Source organism: Rhinopithecus roxellana, chromosome 7, assembly GCF_007565055.1.
Source record: "Rhinopithecus roxellana isolate Shanxi Qingling chromosome 7, ASM756505v1, whole genome shotgun sequence".
Lineage (NCBI taxonomy): Eukaryota > Metazoa > Chordata > Mammalia > Primates > Cercopithecidae > Rhinopithecus > Rhinopithecus roxellana.
In genome coordinates, this window is record NC_044555.1 from 74,595,052 (window position 1) to 74,604,182 (window position 9,131).

General features: G+C 41.6%; 1 pseudogene; it reads left to right on the forward strand.

The window, feature by feature from the left end:
- The first annotated feature begins 5,237 nt into the window (after positions 1 to 5,237).
- LOC115898711 lies at positions 5,238 to 5,462 on the forward strand (annotated as a pseudogene).
- Positions 5,463 to 9,131: the final 3,669 nt, after the last annotated feature.

Below are 9,131 nucleotides of genomic sequence, written 5' to 3' on the forward strand. Positions count from 1 at the left end.
ATAGTTGCCGTGAGCCGAGATTGCTCCACTGCACTCCAGCCTGGGTAACAGAGCAAGACCCTGTCTAAAAAAAAAAAAAAAAAAATAGACACCAGGGCCTACTTGAGGGTGGAAGATGAGAAGAGAGAGAGGATTGAAAAACTACTTATCAGGTACTATTATCTAGGCAATGAAGTACTTTTGTACACCAATCCCCCATGACACGCAATTTACCTGTATAACAAACTTGCATGTGTACCCCTGAACCTAAACTAAAAGTAAAAATAAGAAATCACACCTGAAAAAGGGGGCTGCTTTGGGGAGTGGGTTCACTCTTCCACTCTCTGCCATATGAAGACAGACTTCCTCTCTTGCTTTTCCACCTTCCATTGTGTGATGACACACTAAGAAGGCCCACACAAGATGCCAGCACCTTGATCTTGGACTTCCCAGCCTCCAGAACTGTAAGAAATAAATTTTTGCTCTTTATAAACTACTCAGCCTGTGGTATCCTGTTATAGGAGCACCAAACAGACTAAAACACCTGCCTTAAAAAGTATTTGTTATTTATTTATTCATCCTCCTCAGGTTTTTTAATAAGAAATTTTTTGATATCTAGTGCATTATATTGCCAAAACTAAAATCAAAATCAAGTTAAATAAGAAATTAAAATGTCTCTACTAATGACCCATCTGCTTTCTGATCTTACTTCTATTTCTCCACGTTTCCCCAAAACAGAAAGTCTCCTAAGTGGCCCCATGGTCACTCAGGATCACTTTTATTCTCAGAATCCAAATTTCTTCCCTGCCTAGAATTTCTGCTTTCTTTCCTTCCACCTAGCCCAGGGTTTCTCATCCTCAGCGCTACTGACATTTTTCTTTTTGTTTTTGTTTTTGTTTTGAGACAGAGTCTTGCTTTGTCGCCCAGGCTGGAGTGCAGTGGTGTGGTCTCGGCTCACTGCAAGCTCCCCCTCCCAGGTTCATGCCGTTCTCCTGCCTCAGCCTCCCGAGTAGCTGAGACTACAGGCGCCCGCCACCACACCTGGCCAATTTTTTGTGTTTTTGGTAGAGATGGGGTTTCACCTTGTTAGGCAGGATAGTCTTGACCTCCTGACCTCATGATTTGCCCTCCTTGGCCTCCCAAAGTGCTGGGATTACTGGCGTGAGTCACTGCACCCAGCCCCACTACTGACATTTTTGCAGGAGAATTCTTTGTTGAGTGAGAGGAAGCTGTCCTGTGTATTGCAGGATGTTGAGCAGTGTCCCTGGCCTCTATCCACTGGATTCCAGCAGCACCATTCCTAGTTGTGGCAAACATAAATATCTCCAGGCGCTGCCAAGTAGCCCCTGGAGGGTAAAATGGCCACTGGCTGAGAGCCACAGTATTCATGTGCAATATTATCAATAATATAATAGTCATTAATATTAATAATAATTAATGTGCAATATATTCTAACCTAAGAGGTCAAAAGGTACAAATTAGCACTATAGCACTGCATATATTACTGTCCTATTATTCCATGTTTTTCCAAATTCACTTGACAATCATTTTGTTTCTTAACTCACCTAGCATAGCATGAGGCACAGAGCAGGGACTCAATAATATTTATGTGCTGTGACCAAAGGGAAAATGTCAATTCTAGGCTTTTAGAAAATTTGGTCAAAAGACTCCGTGTGTGTACACTGGCAGAGACAACTCAGTCAGTGGGCACAGGAATGTGAGAACATTCATATTAGTTGTATGATTAAAACTAAATCTGCTGGTGACTCACGCCTGTAATCCCAACACTTTGGGAGGCCAAGGTGGGCTGATCACGTGAGGCCAGGAGTTCAAAACAAGCCTGGCCAACATGGCAAAACCCCATTTCTAGTAAAATTACAAAAATTAGCTGGGCATGTTGACACACACCTGTAATCCCAGCTACTCAGGAGGCTGAGATAGGAGAATCACTTGAATCTGGGAGGCGGAGGTTGCAGTGAGCTGAGATCACTCCATTGCACTCCAGCCTGGGTGACAGCGAGACTCCATCTCAAAAAAAAAACAAACCTAAATCTGCTAAGTGATCATATCCTATAGTGAGCTTTAAACCACCCATTTTAATAATTTAATGATTCTAAAATTGCAAATTAATAAATTATATTCGATCCACTTGAGAAACTGATTTGCTGGCTTTTAGACTTTAATCAAATTTTAAATAGCATTCCAAAGTGTTAGAAATATTTCTTCTCTTTTTTGCAAAGAAGACAAATTGGCTGATGAAAATCAGTGGCTTTAGGTCACCCAGGAGCAATTAATCAACAGATATTTGAATAAACGTCATTAAATGACAACACATAAAATGTGATTAAGACATAATGATTATCGGTAATCATAAGAGTGAATAAATGGTTTTAAAATGTCAGTTTATGACATTCAGTTATATTGTAAGAACAATTCTTTGATGCATTTTCTGTTTGTATCTATATTTATACTGGCAATATAAATTTGACATTAGATAATGCCTGAAATATCTTAATATTTAAACAGACAATTATGCTTATCAATGTTTTCATTTAAACTAATTCACACCTTTTGAAACATTGCTGAATATGTGATTATACTTCTCTTTTAACTTTTGTTTATAAATTAGAGGGCATTATTCCTTAGCATTAGATTTGAAATACTTTTGTTAGTCTCAAATATTTCCAGTAGTTCTCATCGTTTTAAAAAGTTACTTTCTCAGTACCGATCTCGTAAATGTTAGCAGGTTTTTGAGGCATTTGAGTTGCAAGGACTTACATCTTAGTATAAATCCATCATGGCTAAATTCTTCATTCTTCCTCAAGTGTCCACACAATATCCAACATCTTGATGTAAAGTGAAAACGTTAATCATCACTCAGTCAGTTCCATGTATCTACATGTTTGGCGCCACAGACAAAACATGATTGCCAGAAGTTTTCCTTCTCCCTTTGCCCCAGTGCTCCAGTGTCACACTGATACAGCAAAGGAAGAAGATGGTATTATGGGAGAGGAGAAAAATGAAGCTAATCTTATTTGTGAGACATCTTGCAGTTATGTGAGCACCAAAGAAAAGGAGACATCCAAAATCATGCACAATTCTATCACCAAAGGAAGAATTCAAGGTGATATTTCCTTCTTAGTGTCCCATGACTGACTTACTCACACACCTCTTTTATCCCAGGCCACCACCATGCTCTGATAAATTGTCTGCATTGGGTTGTGGCTTTTCTCTTGTTGTGAGCCTGTTTTTCTATGACCGTGTTTGAAATGAGCTCTAGAATCCCATCAGCAAGTCTAGTTTGGATGAGATCTATCCTAGCTGTCCTTTCAAAAGTTGAAATTCATGAGCATCCCTAGATCTGTGTGCATCTGATTCATATTTTAGGTTGGTGCAAAAGTAATTGTGGGTTTTGTCATTACTTTTAATCGGGTTTAGAAATAATTTAAGATCCTTTAAACCCTTTGTTTTGGGACCAAGGTAGACTCAGGGTCTTACCAACAAAGTTGTTCTAAATTTCTGTTTTCTTAGGCACTGCTCAAAAAAATTAAGAAGGGTGAATCTCTTTGCCTGAGAGTCAACAGGACCTACGGTGGAAACAGCGAAGCAGGGTTAAATGGAAAGGGCACAGAGCCCCACCCTCATGCACAGGTACCCGTTCTGATTCACCCAGTACTCAGTGCGCAGTTCACGGCAACATGAGTGCCTGCTCATAGCTGTAAAAATAAGAGAGAACATGGGTAAACAGCTGATTGATATCTGTAGTTAGTTTGCATGCAGCAAAAGTAAGCTGGTAGAGGGAAAACAGCAAAAGTGGACATTCTCACAATTGGATTCAAAAGGATTTTGTTTTAATTTGCAATATGAGACATGAGTTCCTTTAAAGATTTTACATAGGTAAGTAGATAGCTAGATAAATTGATAGATTAGATAGATAAATAAGCATATTGGATGGATGGATGGATGGATGGATGGATGGATGGATGGATGGATGGATACTGAGAGAGACCAACTTGCAACCTCTGAAAGAACCAAACCACTCTGGTCTTCCTAATGCTGTCTTCCTCACCTGAAATGCACTCCCTTCACTCTTCCTACCTGCTCAGAGCCTATTCATCATTTAAGTCTTGGACTGATGAGCAAAGAGGAAGAACAATAGTGCCAACTCAGAAATAAGATTAAGTTTCAGCACTTCTTTTAAATTACATAATTTCACTAAATAAATTCCTGCTGCTCCTCTATGGCTGTTATATAAAATCCTGTCATTCTAAGCTATCTTTGACCTGGCTGGTTCCATCATATCTTCCCTTCCATGCCACCCTCTACCTAAGACAACCCTTCCAACCGGGGGTGGTGATCACCTTGCTGCAACATCCACCACTCTCACCTGCACATGGTTATCTCCAACAAAGGTATCACTGGATGGCTGCTAGGGTGGTTAAGAAAACACAGTTTTGAAGCCAGAATACCCTAATTTTGGACATTAGTTTCTTTGTTTACCAACTCAGTGACTTCAGGCACATTATTTAATCTTTTGGGATCTCAGGTTCCTTAGATATAAAACATGAACCACAATAATAATTCCTACTTCATGGGGATGACGTGAGGCTTGAATTAGATTATTTATTTGAGCATCATACTTAGAAGTATCAACTACTGTGAAGGGTCTTAGATTTTAGCAAACAAGTTAGCTTACCACAGATTCAGGGATGCTGGCAGAAGACACAAAACTCCTAGGTCAGAGACAAATGACTCTACTACTCACAGCAATATCAGCAGCCAGAGTATCATCAGTTAAGATTATTCCTCCATCTCCAATTGACAAAAGGCAATGCAAAGGCCATGTGACCCCTGCACACACAGTGCATTACATTACAGGAGAGAGAAACTGAGTATATTATAATAGGCAGTACACCTGCCTGATCTTTGTCCTGGAGAGAGACATCATCTCTATAATACTGCAGAGTAAGCAAACAAATCTGCTGCATGCTCTAGACAGAGACACTATCTCATCTTCCAAACTGTAATGGACATAAACACCAAGATAGTCTGGAATAAAATGGCATTTTGTGCTACATTTGCAGGACATGCTGAAACACAGAAAACCTTTGAAGAGTTATTAATATTTCCCAATAAGAAGTCAGTAGATCTCCACTCATTTTCTTTCCTTGCTCTTGCCATTTCTCCTGCCTGGAGTTTTCTCCTTGTCCCCTTCACAGATCCAAATTCTTTGCTTCAGTCTTCCTCAGGCTTTCACGATGGCAGGACAAGAGGATCTGGTGAAGCAGGAGATTCAGTAGGACTGGGCGAACTGGGAGTACATTGAGATAATCACCAGCAACATCAAGAAAATCACAGACTTTCTCAACTCGTTTGATATGTCTCGTTCAAGATTTGCAACACTAAGGGAGAAATTGACAGCCCTTGAACAGAGAATAGAGTACACTGAAGCATGGGTGACAAAAGGTGAGATGCTCACCTAGAACAGTGCCATGCTGCTGCTGGGAAGTTGCTTTACAGAACACAGGCCATGTGAGAAAGGCCCCAGCAGCCTTCAGCTCCTTCCTTTCTCCTTACAGAGCAACAGGACTTATTCTTGTTTTTCTTTTTTCAAAAGTGTGGCCTTTGGGTTCTTCCATGTACTTCTGAGGGTGTGATGTGGTATATGAGGAAAAGTCTAGAGGAACTCTTGGAAACAACATTATGTATTTTACCTTTCCAGTAACATTTTGTAGATCTACTTGTCAATGTATTTGAGACATTCACAGCCAAAAGCCTTTGTGAAGGTCCTCTCCACCCCTATCCTTCTTTCTCTCTCAGACTTTCCTTAAAGTTCTCATTGCCTCTGCACTGCTTCTGTGAACAGTCTTTGTCTTTTCCCCACCTTTGGTGGGAAGTGGGAGGCAGTCCTGGCCAAGACACTCATGCCCTGGCAATGTGGCTACCAGAGAATGTTGTTGCTAACCCGCCAGTTTCCTGTTGATTTGGGGAGGTCAAGGCCAGGTTCCCACTTGGCTTGAAGGGACATTTTCAGACATTTCTTTCTGTCACTTGGGGTGTCTATGCCTCTCAAATTCCCCTAATAAACTCCTCAACTTTATCTGACTGCTGTGATTATGGTAGGGACAGGACCTAGAGATAGGTTCACTTATTCCACAGAAATGTAATGCATGGGATTATTATTCCAACAAAACTTTCAGATGTAGCTATTTGATTCAAAGCCTAGGTGGCTTACCAGCCCAAGCCCCCATGTTTGTACTTTCAGCTGATTAGTTCATCCTGGGAATCATTTGGTCATTCAGCACATTCATCAAGTACTTACCATGTAAGCGTGTTATACTCCAATAAAAGATACAGCATTGAATCAGAGAAAAAAAGCCTTTGCTTCATTCAAAGCACAAATCAAATGTCCCTTCTTTGCTTCATTCAAGCACAAATCGAATGTCCCTTCCTTGAGAGCCTTTTCCAAACACTCCAGTCATTATAAATCCCTTTGCAGAGTTCCTACTTCCATTTGTAGTCTGTCTCATAAAAACAAGTCATTTTTTGACTTGTTCAATGCTTCTCCTACTTTTTAAAAACTTTAAATTGAGGGATGTATTATAAGGGGTTGTAGTAGATGCTAGTTGTGTCCCCTTAGCCCCATGAATGACTAGCTCATTACCTGAGGGCTCTATCTAGTGACTCGAATGTGCACCTGCAGTCCTGAAGAGCTAGAGAATTAAGCTCCAACCCCAGCAGCCCTCAACCAATGGCAGATGGAAGCTGATGTATCAATGCCCCAGCTCCTTTGTTCCTTGGGTAGGTGCATGCTCTACCCTGGTTCCTAGAGTTCCTGTGGGCCATTAAGCTCCATTTATCCTCAGTGGAACTTGGCTTGATGACAGATACTTTGGTGGGTGCCCTCCCTTTCCTGTCTTATTTTCCCCCTCCCCACCCAGTGTTTTCTGAGAAGACCAGCTCCCCAAAAATCTAGTTGCACTAAATCATACAACTTTTACTCACAATTACTGTCATATCAATTACGAGCATGAAGTCCAATTCCATCATAAATATTTGAAAATCATCCTTATGTTCCCAAAGAATAAAATAATCATGATATTACAGTTATAATATCACTGAAATAATGTTTGGAGCTAAATGAATCTATGTGTGAAGGCAACAAAAATATCAGCAGCCAAGGAGATGCATTTGGCCCCAGAATGTGTCTGAAATGCTGCTTGGCATCTGAGAATGACTTAGAAGTGCCTTTCCAGCAGTCCAGCGTGGGATGGGATGTGACTAGAGGGGCTTTAAGAATACACAGAGGACACTCGAGTGCTACAGGGAAGGTGGCAAAGGTCAACTGCTTCTTTTTCAAGGACTTTACTTGCTCCCGCTCCATCCTGATATATACCCTGAGCTTTTGATGACATGACATTCTGATGGGGAACTGCCCCCAACCCTATTATTGTGGCATGATTTGTGGCTTTTTTCTTCCTGGTAGTCAAAAGTGCATAGCTGTCTTCTTGAGTCATGAGTTGTGCTGTCATCCATGCTTGTAGTAGGAGTAACAGGGGCATGTTAACTGGTGTGTATAGATACCCCCTGAGGCGTGAGAGGAGTCACGGTCCTGGGGGGATTTAGGATGGGGCCCCTTTCCTGAGGGGATCAGAGTAGCCCCAAAAGGAAACACAGCATCAAACATTTTAAAGGCACGATGACAAGGCAACAAAAACACCAGCCACCAGGATTCTGCGCAGGATCCTGTCATGCTTCCCCATCATCTCTGGATTGACACCAGGTTGCAAGGCTGTTTCTATCATCAAATACAGTGTAGAATCTATTCACTGAACAGGTCATGGAAGATAACCCATGGATTCTTTCCCCACCATTGCCCTGAAACTCACAGGAGCACATGCCACCTGGCCACTGCAACCTGTCAAGAACGGGTTAGAGGAGGGAGCCTTGGCAGAGAAGCCAGCTGTTTCGCCCTGCTCTCTTACTAAATGCACTAAAGCCACTCTTGCTATAATTAGTCCCCAAAGAGAAACTAAAGTAATGGGAAAGTAGAAGCTTCCTTGCTAAGACCCTAGGGATGTCTACCGAACTCCAGTGTTACTGAACTCTAGAAAGGATATGACTCACCTTGCTCTTTCAAAGGCAATCCGTCTCTGACATATCATCTAGGAATTGTTTCTTTGATGTCTCCTGTGTCCTTTACCCTGTTGCATCTACAAAATGCATGCACACACTTTATCCAAGAAAAGACAGTTTTGAGGGATTTTTTTAATCCTAGAAGTATTGACCTTTTTCAAGTTCACTTATAAAAATTAAGCAACCTAGTGTCAGATTATCTAGAAAGACATAGAAAGCAGAAGGACAATAAATCAGTGGACCTAAAATACTATTACCATTACAGTAAGGAATGTGAAATTTTAAAATAGGTAAATTCAAATGTGACCCATAAACCAGGGTCCACAGTGTACAAAACCAAAACCCTTCACACTGTAGATACTGGTCCGGGACAGGCGCACTCAAAGAGATTTGGGAAGAGTGAAGATGCCTAGGACGTAGGAAAGCTACAAAGAAAGAGACCATTCTGGGGATGAAGCTAGCTGGAGAAAATGATCACTGCATTTAACAGAATGTGGGTGTACTCTGCAAATAGGTACTATATTAAGGAATTTCAAAGGTAAAGGGTAATTAAATATCAGCTTGAGTCTTATATCTGAGCTCAATCAAGAGGGCAAAAAGGTTCCACAATCTCAGAACAGGATTCTCCTGAGTGAGAAACACATCCCCCTCTGAAGGAAAAATATTCCCTGCTGCCAGCACCACCCCCCGGTGGCAGAACTGTCCGAGTTTGAGGTCTGGAAGTCCTCATCTCCAGCAGAGAGCCACTCTATGATGGCCCTGCCCTGGCCCTCAGGCCTCCTAGGTGCGTGGGAGTGTGTGGAGGAGAGGATGATGGGGAGAGCCTGGTGGACCCCATGAAAACCACCCAAAGTCTCCTGGGTGCCAGGAAGAAAGCTTTCTCTCAACTCTATCCTGCACATGGTGATGTTAACAACTACTATTATGCTTTCAGGGTAGCCCAATTCATACATGTACCCAACCCACCCCCATTTTTCTCCTTCACTCTAAAACTGGCACTGATGAGCTATTGTTTG